Source organism: Pan paniscus, chromosome 7 (assembly GCF_029289425.2).
Source record: "Pan paniscus chromosome 7, NHGRI_mPanPan1-v2.0_pri, whole genome shotgun sequence".
Taxonomy (NCBI): Eukaryota; Metazoa; Chordata; class Mammalia; order Primates; family Hominidae; genus Pan; species Pan paniscus.
Genome location: NC_073256.2, coordinates 28,509,782 through 28,523,253, shown reverse-complemented (window position 1 = coordinate 28,523,253; position 13,472 = coordinate 28,509,782). Strand labels below are relative to the sequence as shown.

At 45.0% G+C, this 13,472-nt stretch overlaps 1 pseudogene; it reads left to right on the top strand.

Moving 5' to 3' along the window:
* The first annotated feature begins 6,226 nt into the window (after nucleotides 1-6,226).
* LOC134730964 (olfactory receptor 7E24-like) lies at nucleotides 6,227-9,822 on the top strand (annotated as a pseudogene).
* Nucleotides 9,823-13,472: the final 3,650 nt, after the last annotated feature.

Genomic DNA, 13,472 nt, shown 5'->3' with positions numbered 1-13,472 from the left:
CCTGCGGAGGCTGCGCAGCAGAATAGTGGAATCTCATGATCTGTTCCATCCTTTTTCTTGTGTGGGTGAGAAAGGGCAACCACATTAAATCTCTACATCTGCAAATCCTGCCCCTTAGTCACATTATTTTTGTGGCTTGATGGATTTTATTCCTTTCTGCATTTCCTTTGTGAATATTGCTTTCTTCGTTATGCCTTTAACTGGAATGGGTGAGGATTCTGGGATCCTTGGTTTAGCAGAAACCTCATGACAGAATCCTCTATACCTAGGCGGCCTCTATTACTTTCTGAGCAATAACACTGTCATCCAGGTGGAATCACTACCATCTTTTTATATACACGAAGTCCTCACTTCGTTTTGGAATTCCCTGAAAACTGACTTTATGGAAACAATGTACAGGAGGTCCTCCAACAGCATTGGCTGTTCAAAGTCGTGTAGTTATACAGTGGAAGAAACATAAGTGGTTTCACTATACATAATTTTGCTTCAAGGTGAAGTTTCCAAGAGACTTTCAAAGATGTTAAGTGAGGACATACTGTATATCAAATTCATGTCCTCTTCCACAGTTCATGTGGAATTTCTTTATAAACTGCTTCCAGAGAATCTATTTAGGCAGGTTCTGTGTAGAGATCCATGTCGCCGTTCCTCAATCTTGGCTTTGAGTCAAATCACCTGGGGAGCTTAGAAATGATGAGGCCTGGGTCTCAATACCTGAAATTCTCATTTCCTTGCATCTGTGTGAGTATGTGGATTTTTTTTTTTTTTAAAGCACCAGAGGTGGTTCCAATGATGAAGTTTTTAGAGGCATCAAGCTCCAATGAGTAAGAACAGAAATTAATTGTAATATGATTTCTTCAATTATTATCTTCAAATGCGTTGTCCATCAACACCATACAAATGTTTATTATGCGGTTTTTTCTTACCATTTCGCATTTTCAATTTATTTATTTTCCTTTTTTTTGAGTCAGAGTTTCACTCTTGTTGCCCAGGCTGAAGTTCAATGGCACGGTCTCGGCTCACTGCAACCTCTGCCTCCCGTATTCAAGAAATTCTCCTGACTCAGCCTTCCAAGGAGCGGGGATTACAGGCATGCGCTACCATGCCTAATTTTTTTTTTTTTTTTTTGTATTGTTAATAGAGACAGTTTTTCTCCATTTTGGTCAGACTGGTCCAGAACTCCCGACCTCAGATGATCCGCCAGCTTCCGCCTCCCAAAGTGCTGGGATTACAGGCATGAGTGACCGTGCCCAGCCACCACTTAGCATTTACATTTTACAATTGTTGAAGTTATAGATTTATACACACATTTATTGCTGCTTTGTATACACTTGCATATACATAAGATGGGAAATAGAAAAGAATAAAATGGGCACAGTATCCCTGAAGTTTCACATTCCGAGACATTTTAAAAATATTTGCTCTTCAGAAATTTGTTTCAATGAAGAAACTGTGGTATACACATCCAATGAAGTATTATTCAGCCTAAAGAGGAAGAAACTCCTCTCCGCTGCCAAAAAAATGGATGTAGGAAGAAAAAAGGAAACCTTGGCCAGGTGTGGTGGCTCAGGCCTGTAATCCCAGCACTCTGGGAGGCCGAGTCGCATGGATCACCTGAGTCCAGGAGTTCGAGACCCGCCTGGCCAACATGGTGAAACCCCATCTCTATGGAAAACACAAACAATGAGCCGGGCGTGGTGACGCTTGCCTCTAGTCTCAGCTACTCGGAGGGCTGAGGCCCAAGAAAAGCTTGAACTCGGGAGGCGGTGCTTGTAGTGAGCCCGGATTGTGCCTGTGTACTCCAACCTCGGCAACAGAAAGAGACTCCATCACACAACTACACACAAAAGGAATCTCAGGAGGGTGGAGAGTATAAAGGTGGCTAGCAGACGCTAGGAAGAAAAGGGGTGGGATGGGGAATGAAGATAAGTGGATAATTAGGTCCCGAAATACAGAAAGATGGAATAAGTGAGTTCTAGTGTTTGATAGTACTGTATGAAACTTTTAGTTCACAAGAATTGCTTGCATATTTCCAGATGCTTTGGTAAGAAACTTCCTAACTTTCTCATTATGATGGTTTTTAAGCTCTTCTCTTTCTGCTCTTGAAATCATGCTGGTTTTTTGTTTTTTGTTTTGAGATGGAGTTGCGCTCTTGTTGCCCAGGCTGGAGTGTCATGGTGCAATCTTGGCTCACCGCAATCTCTGCCTCCTGGGTTCAAGCGATTCTCCTGCCTCCACCTCCCGAGTAGCTGGGATTACAGGCATGCGCCAGCACGCCCAGCTAATGTTGTATTTCTAGTAGAGACGGGGGTTTCTCCCTGTCTGTCAGGCTGGTCTTCAACTCCTCACCTCAGGTGATTCGCCCGCCTCGGCCTCCCAAAGTGCTGGGATTACAAGCCTGAGCGACCGCGACCAGCCCATGCTGTATCCTTATCTGTTGTCTGTTGTTGTTTGTTTGTTTTGGAGCCCAGAAATAACTTCTCACCTATATGTTCACATGATTTTTCACATGAGTGCTAAGAAAGCTGATTGGTGGAAAAGCAGCCTTTTCAAGAAATGATGTTGGAGAAACTTGAGTTCTACATGCAGAAGAATGAAGGTGGACTCTATGTCACACCAGGTGCAAAAATTAACACAAACTGGAACAGAGACCTCACCCCAAGCGCTAAAAGTATGATACACCTAAAATAAAACACTGGCCACGCTTTCATGACAGCAGATTGGGCAATGTTCCCTGGGATATGACACCAAAAGCATAGGCAACAAAAGAAAATTAGATTCCTTGGATTACATCTAAATGACAGACACTTTTGTGCAGCAAAAAACACTGCAAACTGAGGGAAAAGATTACCCATGGATTAGGAAAAATATTTGCAAAGCATATATCTGAAAACAGGCTGATATCCATCATATGTAAAGAACAGCTAGAACTAAACAACAAGAAACCCAAAGCATCCCATCAACAATGGTCAGAAGACTCGAGTAGACGTGTCCCTAAAGAAGATATCGCAATGGCCAATAAGCATCTAAAATGATGTTCAAAATCACTCATCATAGGGAAGCACAAATCAAACCAAGAATGTGATACCACACATTAGGATGGATATGATAAACAAACAGGCATTGGTGAGACTAGAGGGAAGTAGGAATGCTCGAATCTGATCGGAGGGAATGTAAAACCGTGAAGGAACGGGGAAAATAGTATGGCGTCTACTGGAAAAATTAGAAACAGAATGATCAGATGTTCCCACAGTTGCATTTGTGGGTACCTACTAAAAAGAATTAGAAGCCAGGAGTGGAAGACAGATTTGTGTACACCCATATTCATAGCAGCATTATTCACAACAGCCAAAATGTGGAAGCAACCCAAGGGTTCGTGGACAGATGAATGAAAAAGCACACTGCAGTTCCTTCATACAATGGAAGACTATTCAGCCTTCAAAAGGCAGGCATTTCTGGCCGGTGCGGTGGCTCACGCCTGTAATCGCAGCGTCTTGGAAGACCGAGATGGGCGGATCACCTGAGGTCGGGAATTCAAGACCAGCCTGGCCATCTTGGGGAAACCCTGTCTCTACTTACAATGCAAAAAATGAGACGAGCGTGGTGGCGTGTGCCTATATTCCCAACTACTCGGGAGGCTGAGGCACAAGAATAGCTGGAACCCGGGAGGCGGAGGTTGCAGTGAGCCCAGATTGTGCCACTGCACTCCAGCCTGTGCGACAGAGTGAGACTCCATGGAAACACAAAACAAAACAAGGTCAAACGAACAAACAAAAAACAAAACAAAAAAAAACAGACAGGCACTTCTGACGCAGGCCGCAACATGGATGAACCTTGAAGACATTATCGTCAGTGAAATAAATAAATCCCAAAAGGATAAACAGGTCCACGTTCAGTGGCTCATCCCTGTAACCCCAGCACTTTGGGAGGTTGAGCCAGGCGGATCACTTCAGGTCAGGAGTTCGAGACCAGCCTGGCCAATATGGTGAAAGCTCGTCTCTATTAAAAATCCAAAAATTAGCTGGGCGTGCTGGCGCATGCCTGTAATCCCAGCTACTCGGGAGACTGAGACACAAGAATCGCTTGAACCTACGATGTGGCGATTGCAGTGAGGTGACATCACGCCACTGCACTCCAGCCTGGGTGACAGAGAAAGACTCTGTCTCCAAAACAAAAAAAAATAAACACGGTATGATTCCACTTTTCTATGAAGTGTCTAAAGTAGTTAAACTCATAGAGTTGCAAACTAGAAAGGTGGCCCCCAGGGGTGAGCGAGAGAGAGGAATGGAGAGGTTGGTGAATGGGTGGAATTTCCATTTTGAAAGATAAAACTGAGACGATGGCGGTGATGGTTGCTAAACAATGTGAATGTACTTAATGTCATTAAACTTTAAACTGAAAAAGAGTGGAAATTGTAAATGTTTATACTGGCCATTCTATATGAACTAATATATATTTATAATTTTTAATATTTTTACGTGGTATATTTTCCGATAATAAAAGATGAAAATTAAAGCAATTGGACCTTTAAAAAGAAAAGAAAGAAGCGAAGAATACACACCAGCTTTCTCCTGATTAGAGGAAGAGCCCCAATGCTTCTATGGACACTCACTTTCCTCTTCTCCTGCTTGCAATATTATGAGGAAATCCTTAGAGGTTGGGGAACTTGGGCGACTTTGGCTAATGAGGAGCTCTGTGCCTTGAGACCCCCATGCCACAGAATGGTAAATAGTCATTCTGTGCCTCCAGCCCTGCAGTGTGAGGTTCCAGTCCTGTGGGCTCCACTCCCGTCACCTGTATCAGGAGACTCACGTCTCACCGTGTCTTCTTGCCCACTTGAGGACGGAGTCTGAGCCTCCATGGTGCACCACACAGAGAGGACAGTGGACCTGTTCTCCGTGGTCATGGCCCAGCAGAGGGGAAGGGCAGTTCAGTGAGTGTAGGGAAAAGAAAGAGAGATCAGACTCTTACTATGTCTACGTAGAAAGGAAAGACATAAGAGACTCCATTTGGAGAAAGACCTGTACTTTCAACAATTGCTTTGCTGAGATGTTGTTAATCTGTAGCTTTGCCCCAGCCACTTTGACCCAACCTGAAGCTCACAAAAACATGTGTTGCATGAAATCAAGGTTTAAGGGATCTAGGGCTGTGCAGGACGTGCCTTGTTAACAAGCAGTACTCCTGGTAAAAGTCATCGCCATTCTCTAGTCTCAATAAACCAGGGGCGCGATACACTGTGGAAAGCCGCAAGGAGCCCTGCCCTTGAAAGCGGCATATTGTCCAAGGTTTCTCCCCATGTGATAGTCTGAAAAGTGGCCTCGTGGGAGGAGAAAGACCTGACTGTCCCCGAGCCCGAGCCCCGTAAAGGGTCTGTGCTGAGGTGGATTAGTCAAAGAGGAAAGCCTCTTGCAGTTGAGAGAGAGGAAGGCCACTGTCTCCCGCCTGCCCCTGGGAACTGAAAGTCTCGGTATAAAACCCGATTGTACATTTGTTCAATTCTGAGACGGGGGAAAAACCGCCCTATAGTGGGAGGTGAGACAGGTTTGCAGCAATGCTGCCTTGTTATTCTTTACTCCACTGAGATGTTTGGGTGGAGAGAAACATAAATCTGACTTACGTACACGTCCAGTCATAGTACCTTCCCGTGAACTTCATTATGACATAGATTCTATTGCTCACATGTTGGTTGCTGACCTTCTCCTTATTATCACCCTCCCCTCCTACTACATTCCTTTTTGCTAAAATAATAAAAATAATAATCAGTAAAAACTGAGGGAACTCAGAGGCCGGTGCAATTGCAGATCCTTGGTATGCTGAACGCCAGTCCCCTGGGCTCACTGTTGTTTATACTTTGTCTCTGTGTCTTATTTCTTTCCTCAGTCTCTCATTCCACCCGACTAGAAATACTCACAGGTGTGGAGGCGCAGGCCACCCATTCAAGTGAGTGCTGAGGGACGGTCGGGAGCCTTGTTTGGTTTCCTCATCCTCAGGACAAACAGGAGAGTGCGGTGGGCAGATGGGAGGAGACCAATGTGCAAACTGTCCGCTCAGCAGACTGTGGAGTTTCTGTTCTTGGTTGTGCTGGGGGTCTCAGAAATCTTATACAAAATTTTGCTTTCCTCCCCCACTGGTTGTCCTTTTCATAGACATCTCACCCATGATAGCAGGGAATCAGTCCCTCTAAACCATTCCCTAACAACAACAAAAAGATTATGAAGGTGATGATGAGGATAAAGAGGATGATGACAGACACCATGGCATCATGAACCCTTACTGAGGGCTTCCTAAAGGCCAGGCTCTGAGCTCTGTGCTCTATGCAGCTTGTTTCATTTCATCTGCATAGTCTCCACATTATTGGTGCACATTTCAGGATGATTTTACAGACTAGAAAAGGAGCAACGCCTTTTCATATAACTCGTACTAGATCATGAAGTCAAAAAGGGTGAAGTCCAATTAGAACCAGGCAATCTAGGTCCAGACACATGGCATTTGGCCAGTCCTCTCCCTTCAACCAACCTGCCCTCTCAAATCCTCGTCACTCAGGCGGATGCCCCTGCTCACTGTGCCCTTCCCTTTGGGGGTTCCTTGGAGACCACAGCTAGACCAATGGGTGCCACAATCACTGTGTCAAGTGTGGAAAGGGCAGCTGAGATCACATCGACGATTCCAGAAAGAATTGGCACAGGATCATTCGGGACGCATCACTCCCTTGCCCCTGTTCCTGGCTTTCCGTACAGCTCTCGACTTCCTCAAAGGAGTCATCAGTTCGGAGTTTGGCTTCCATTCCTATTGAGGAAGCTGGAAAGCGTTTCAAAAATGCTCCTCCGATGTGCCTGTGGTTAAGACCTCTGAGCTCTGCTTAAAACTTTTGGAAGCTGGGAGCGGTGGCTCACGCCTGTAATCCCAGCGCTTTGGGAGGCTGAGGCATGCGAATCACAAGGTCAGGAATTCGAGACCAGCCTGGCCAACATGGTGAAACTACGTCTCTACTCAAAATAGAAAAAAATGAGCCAGACGTAGTCGGGGGCGCCTGTCATCTCAGCTACTTGGCAGGCTGAGGCAGGAGAATAGCTTGAACCTGGGATGCAGAGGTTGCGGTGAGCCGAGATCACTCCACTGCACTCCAGCCTGGGCAACGGAACGAGACACCATCTCAAAACATCAAAAAGAAAAACAAAAGCCAAAAAAAACCACAACTTTTTGAAAGTTGGAAGACCAGGAAGTATAGTACCCGGGACTTCGAGTCTGGCCATGAATTTTGAATACCACCCTTTCTACTTCTCTGTATGGCAAAGGGTGAGATGTCCATCCTCTGAGACTCAGCACTCTCATCTGACTTGATTTCCAGTTGATCCGATGGAAGTGAGTGATGATTAAGCTGATCGTGGGTGCCCGCTACGTGATCCCTAGGTGACGGATGCGTAAAGTAAAGGCAAAGTGAATTTTAGATACATTCCTTAAGATTTTCAGCTTCAACTCCACACAATTCAACGGAAATATCCCGTGACCTGAAGTTCTGCTTTCCCTGCATTCCAGACATGACATTTTATTTTGTCCTTCTCTCAGTAAGGACTGAGTATTGGGAGAGGAACAAGTGATTCTCTTTGGTTTCTGATTTCCCAGAGCCTATATCGTGCTTGGCACACAGGAGACAGCAAAAGTCAAATATATGTGAAGGATTGAATTGACACTTCCTTGCTTCACCAAAATTGGCTGTCATCAGCGTGACTTTGACTTACTTGATTCTTTTTTTTTTTTTTTTAACACGGAGTTTTGCTCTCGTTGCCCAGGCTGGCGTGCAGTGGTGTGATTTCGGCTCACCGTAGTCTCTGCCTCCCAGGTTCAAGCCATTCTCCCGCCTCAGCCTCCCGAGTAGCTGGGACTATAGGTGCGCGCCGCCATACCGGGCAACGTTTTTGTATTTTTAGTAGAAGCGGGGTTTCACCATGTTGGCCAGGATGGTCTTGATCTCCTGACCCCGTGATCCGCCCTCCTCGGCCTCCCAAAGTGCTTGGATTACCGGCGTGAGCCACCGCATCCGGCCAAACTTTCTGATGAAAACTCTAAGTCCACCGAAGCTAAGGACAGGAGTTAGAGCTTCCATGAATTTTAAAACAAGACCCACCGATTTGAGTAAGCAATTACTCTCTCCAAGGAGAAAAGTCCGAAAACACAATGATGAAATCACTAGGACCTAACTGGCATGTAGAACTATTTTCTGCTTATGAGCTATCAACTTTCATTTCATTTCCAGATGGCATGGTCTCAGCTGTTATACAGTGTTTACAAATGTTGTAAATCAAGGGAATTTGTATCAATCTAGTAGAATAAATAAAATATTTGAGTTCTTAATTTCCTTTAATTAGGATAACCTTTTTCTTAAAGTGAAGACAATGGTTTTATTACATCTTTTCCTTCGGAAAAGATAGGCTGTATTTTCTAGCAATTACGAATTTGTTATATATGATGATCTGGTTCTTGGAACGTTCTTGAAGCTAGTGTCTCTAAGGCAGGTGTTTATAGCAAGACGTGAATAACACAGCAATCGATGTTGAAAGCATTATAAGGCAATTGAGTTTGTCAGAACTACAAAATATTGCTGAGTGTGGATTGCTCTGAAATCTGAAAACATTACTTGTGAATTGCTTCTATCCAAAATGCAGACACAATGCTGGGTATTGGTTTACTTGTTTCCGATTTTTCAACCCTCTCTTCCAGGCAAAAGAGGGTTGTATCCAAACGATACAGACCCACAGAGTCGAACAGATGTCTCTATATTCCTCCTCCTCGAACTCTCAGAGGATACAGAACTGTAGCCGGTTGTCGCTGGGCTGTTCCTGTCCATGTGCCTGGTCACGGTGCTGGGGAACCTGCTCATCATCCTGGCCGTCAGCCCTGACTCCCACCTCCACACCCCCATGTACTTCTTCCTCTCCAACCTGTCCTTGCCTGACATCGGTTTCACCTCCACCACCGTCCCCAAGATGATAGTGGACATCCAGTCTCACAGCAGAGTCATCTCCTATGCAGGCTGCCTGACTCAGATGTCTCTCTTTGCCATTTTTGGAGGCATGGAAGAGAGACATGCTCCTGAGTGTGATGGCCTATGGCCGGTTTGTAGCCATCTGTCACCCTCCATATCGTTCAGCCATCTTGAACCCATGTTTCTGTGGCTTCGTAAATTTGTTGTCCTTGTTTTTTTTTCTTTTTTTTCCCCCTCAGGCTTTTAGACTCCCAGCTGCACAACTTGATTGCCTTACAAATGACCTGCTTCAAGGATGTGGAAATTCCTAATTTCTTCTGGGAACCTTCTCAACTCCCCCATCTTGCATGTTGTGACACCTTCACCAGGAACATCAACCTGTATTTCCCTGCTGCCGTATTTGGTTTTCTTCCCATCTCGGGGAGCCTTTTCTCTTACTGTAAAATTGTTTCCTCCATTCTGAGGGTTTCCTCATCAGGTGGGAAGTAGAAACCTTCTCCACCTGTGGGTCTCACCTGTCAGTTGTTTGCTGATTTTATGGAAGAGGCGTTGGAGGGTACCTCGGTTCAGATGTGTCATCTTCCCCGAGAAAAGGCGCAGTGGCCTCAGTGATGTACACGGTGGTCACTCCCATGCTGAACGCCTTCATCTACAGCCTGAGAAACAGGGATATTAAAAGTGTCCGGCGGCGGCAGCACGGCTGCACAGTCTCATCTCAATATCTTCTTATCTGTTCCATTCCTTTTGTAGGGTGGGTTAAAGAAGGCAGCAAGGTCAAATAAGAATGATATCACAGGGTGAATACCCACTGTGACATTACGAGTGATACCTCCCTAGGATGTAAAAAATACTGTCACAGAGTACACACACATGGGTTACACCCGCGGTGATATTAGAAGCACTATCTCCCTTAAATATAATGAAAAAATCACAGGGTGTGCACACTGTGTGATATGACGAGTCATATTTACCCTGGATATCACGACTCATATCAAGGGTGTACACACACCGGGTACACGCACTGTAATATCAGGAGTTGCATCTCCCTAGGATATTACGAAGAATATCACAGGGTATACACTATGTGTGAACATCCACTGTGATATTTGAAGTCATATCTCTCCATGAGATTACAAATAATATCAAAGTGTGTACACCCCTGTGACATATGAGGAGTAACATCCTTCTAGGGTATTGCAGATAACATCACAAGGTGTACACCTTCTGTGACCTTTTGCACACACTTTGTGCCATTCAAGGAAACATCTCCCTAGGATATTACGAATAATGACACAGGCAGTTGACACACATGCTGTACATCTCCTGTGCCATCAGGAGTAATATTCCCCTAGGATATTACGAATAATATCACAGCAGGTGTACACATATGGTGTTCACCCCATGTGACATTAGGAGGAAAATGCCCCTAGGATATTAGGAATAGTATCACAGGCGTTGAATACGCATGATATACACCCCCGGTGACATTGAAAGTAACATCCCTCTAGGATATTACGAATAATATCACAGGGAGTACACCCCGTGTGACATTAGGAGTAACATCCCCCGAGGATATAACGAATAATATCAGGGGGCATACATACATTGTCACCTTAGTGGTAACATCTCTTTAGGATATTACCAATAATATCACAGGATGTCCACTGACCGTGATATTAGGAGTCCCATTTTCCTAGGATGTTATGGATAATATCACAGGAGGTGTTCACACACAATATGTACACCATGTGTGTACACCCAATGTGATATGTGAAGTCATATGTCCCTAGGATCTTATGAATATTATCAAAGGGTGTACACCCCATGTGACATTTAAAGTAACATCCCTTTTGGATATTCCGAATGCTATCACAGGCTGTGATATTAGGAGTGTGATATTAGCAGTAACCTCTTCCTAGGATAACCCATGTGATATTAGGAGTAGCCCCTTCCTAGGATATTACGAATAACATCACAGGGTGTACAACCCTGTGACTTTAAAAGTAACACCCCCCTAGAATATTACAATAATATAACAGGGTGTACAACCCCTGTGACATTACGAGTAACATCTCCCTAGGATATTTCAAATGATGTCACTGGGGTCACACCCTCTGTGATATTAGCAGCAACATCTTTCTAGGAGGTTACGAATGATATCACAAGGTGTGCACTCACTGTGATATTAGAAAGAATATCTCCCTAGGATATAAGCTATCACATCACAGAGTGTACACACATAGTGTACACCCACTGTGTTATTAGAAGCAATATCTCCCTATGATATTATGAAAAATAGCACAGGTTGTACCCTCTGTGGGATAGTAGAAGTAATGTTTACCATGGACATTACAAATAATATCACAGAATGTACACACATGGAGTACACCCACTGTGATATTAGGAGTTATATCTCTCTAAGATATTACAAATAATATCCCAGTGGGTGTAGCCCATGTGTGAACACCCACTGTGATCATTAAAGTAATATCTCTCTATAAGATTACAAATAATATCGAAGGCTCTACACCCCCTGTGACATTAGGAGTAACATCCCCCTACAATATTGGGAGCAATATCAAACGGTGTACACCCCTGTAACGTTAGGGGTAACATCCCTCCCAGAATATTACTCATAATATCACAAGGTGTACACACATTGTGACATTAGTAGTAATATCCAGCTAGCGTATTTTCAATAATATCACAGAAGGAACACACCTGTGACATTAAGAGTGACATCGCCCTAGAATAGTAAGAATACTATCACAGGGTGTACACCTCCTGTGATATTAGGAGAATCATCTCACCAGAATATTACGAATAATGTCACAGGGTGTTATCTTCTGTGACATTAGGAGTATAGACCCCTGGGAAATTATGAATACTATCACAGGCTGTACACCCCTGTGACATTAGGAGTAACACCCTTCTAGAATATCATGAATAATATCACAATGTGTACACCCCCTGTGTCATTAACAGTACAAATCCCCTAGGATATTATGAAATAGAACACAGGGAGCACACACCGAGTGACATTAGAAGTCACATCCCCCAAGGATATAACGAATAATATCAGAGAATGTACATGCATTGGGACATAAGTAGTCACATCTCTTTCGGATAATACGAACAGTATCAAAGGGTGTACACGCATGGTGAAATTAGTAGTGAACTACCGCTGGGATATTACGAATTTTATGACAGGGTCTACACGCCCTGTGACAATAGTAGTCACGTATTACTAGAATATGACGAAGAATATTAAAGTGTGTACAGGACCTGTGATTTAGGAGGAATATTTCTATAGAAGATTACACGTAATATCACTGGGTGTACACCCCGTGTAACGTTAGGAGTCACATCACACAAAACTATAACGAATACTTTCACAAGGTGAGCAACATCTGTGATAATAAAAGAAACATTTCCCTGGAGTATGAGGATAATATCACAGAGCGTACATCCTCGGTGATATGAGGAGTGACATCTTATGAGGGTAATACGTGTAATTTGACAAGGTGCAAAAACCCTGTGACATAAGGAGTGACATCCCTTCAGGATATTCCGAATCATGCCAAAGGGAAAATACTCCATGTGACAATAAAATCAACCTCCCGTTAGGAGATTAAGAATAATAGCACAATAGGTACACACATTGTGACATTATTATTAACGTTTCGCAAGGGTATTGCGAATAATATCAGAGTGTGTAGAGGCGTGTGACATCAGGATTCACATTTGGCTACAATATCACGAATAATCTCACAGGGTGTATACCCACTGGGACTTAAACAGCGGCATCGTCCTAGAATATGGAAAATAATGTCCCAGGGTGTTAACCAAGTGTGTCAGTAGAGGAAATACAGGGGCAGAAAGGGAGGAATATCACCCCCTCTCCCCACCCTGGATATTAGGAGCCAAATCGAAGTGGGGCGAGGGCGCCACCCGGCGGTGGCGGAGTAAAATCACCCGCCTTTCCACCCGGATATGACGTTCCACATCACAGGCAGAAGAGCTCCACCCTCGATGCGGGGAGCAATATCACCCCGCTCTCGCCCCTGCATATGATGACCCACCTCGGATGGGGGCGGACGCCCCCGCGATCCGGGGGAGTAACATCAGTCCCCACTCCCCCCATGGATATGACGATACACATTGCAGGGGGGCGGGCGACCATCCCAAGCCGGGAGTAATATCACCACCCTCTCCCAACCTCGATATGACGATCCAAGTTCGAAGGGGGGCGAGGCGCCCCCCGCGAGGCGGGAGTAAAGAGCCAGCCCCTCTCGCCCCCCTGGCTCTTAGGACCCCCATCGCAGGGGGGCGAGGCGCCCCCCGCGAGGCGGGGAGTAAAGAGCCAGCCCCTCTCGCCCCCCTGGCTCTTAGGACCCCCATCGCAGGGGGGCGAGGCGCCCCCCGCGAGGCGGGGAGTAAAGAGCCAGCCCCTCTCGCCCCCCTGGCTCTTAGGACCCCCATCGCAGGGGGG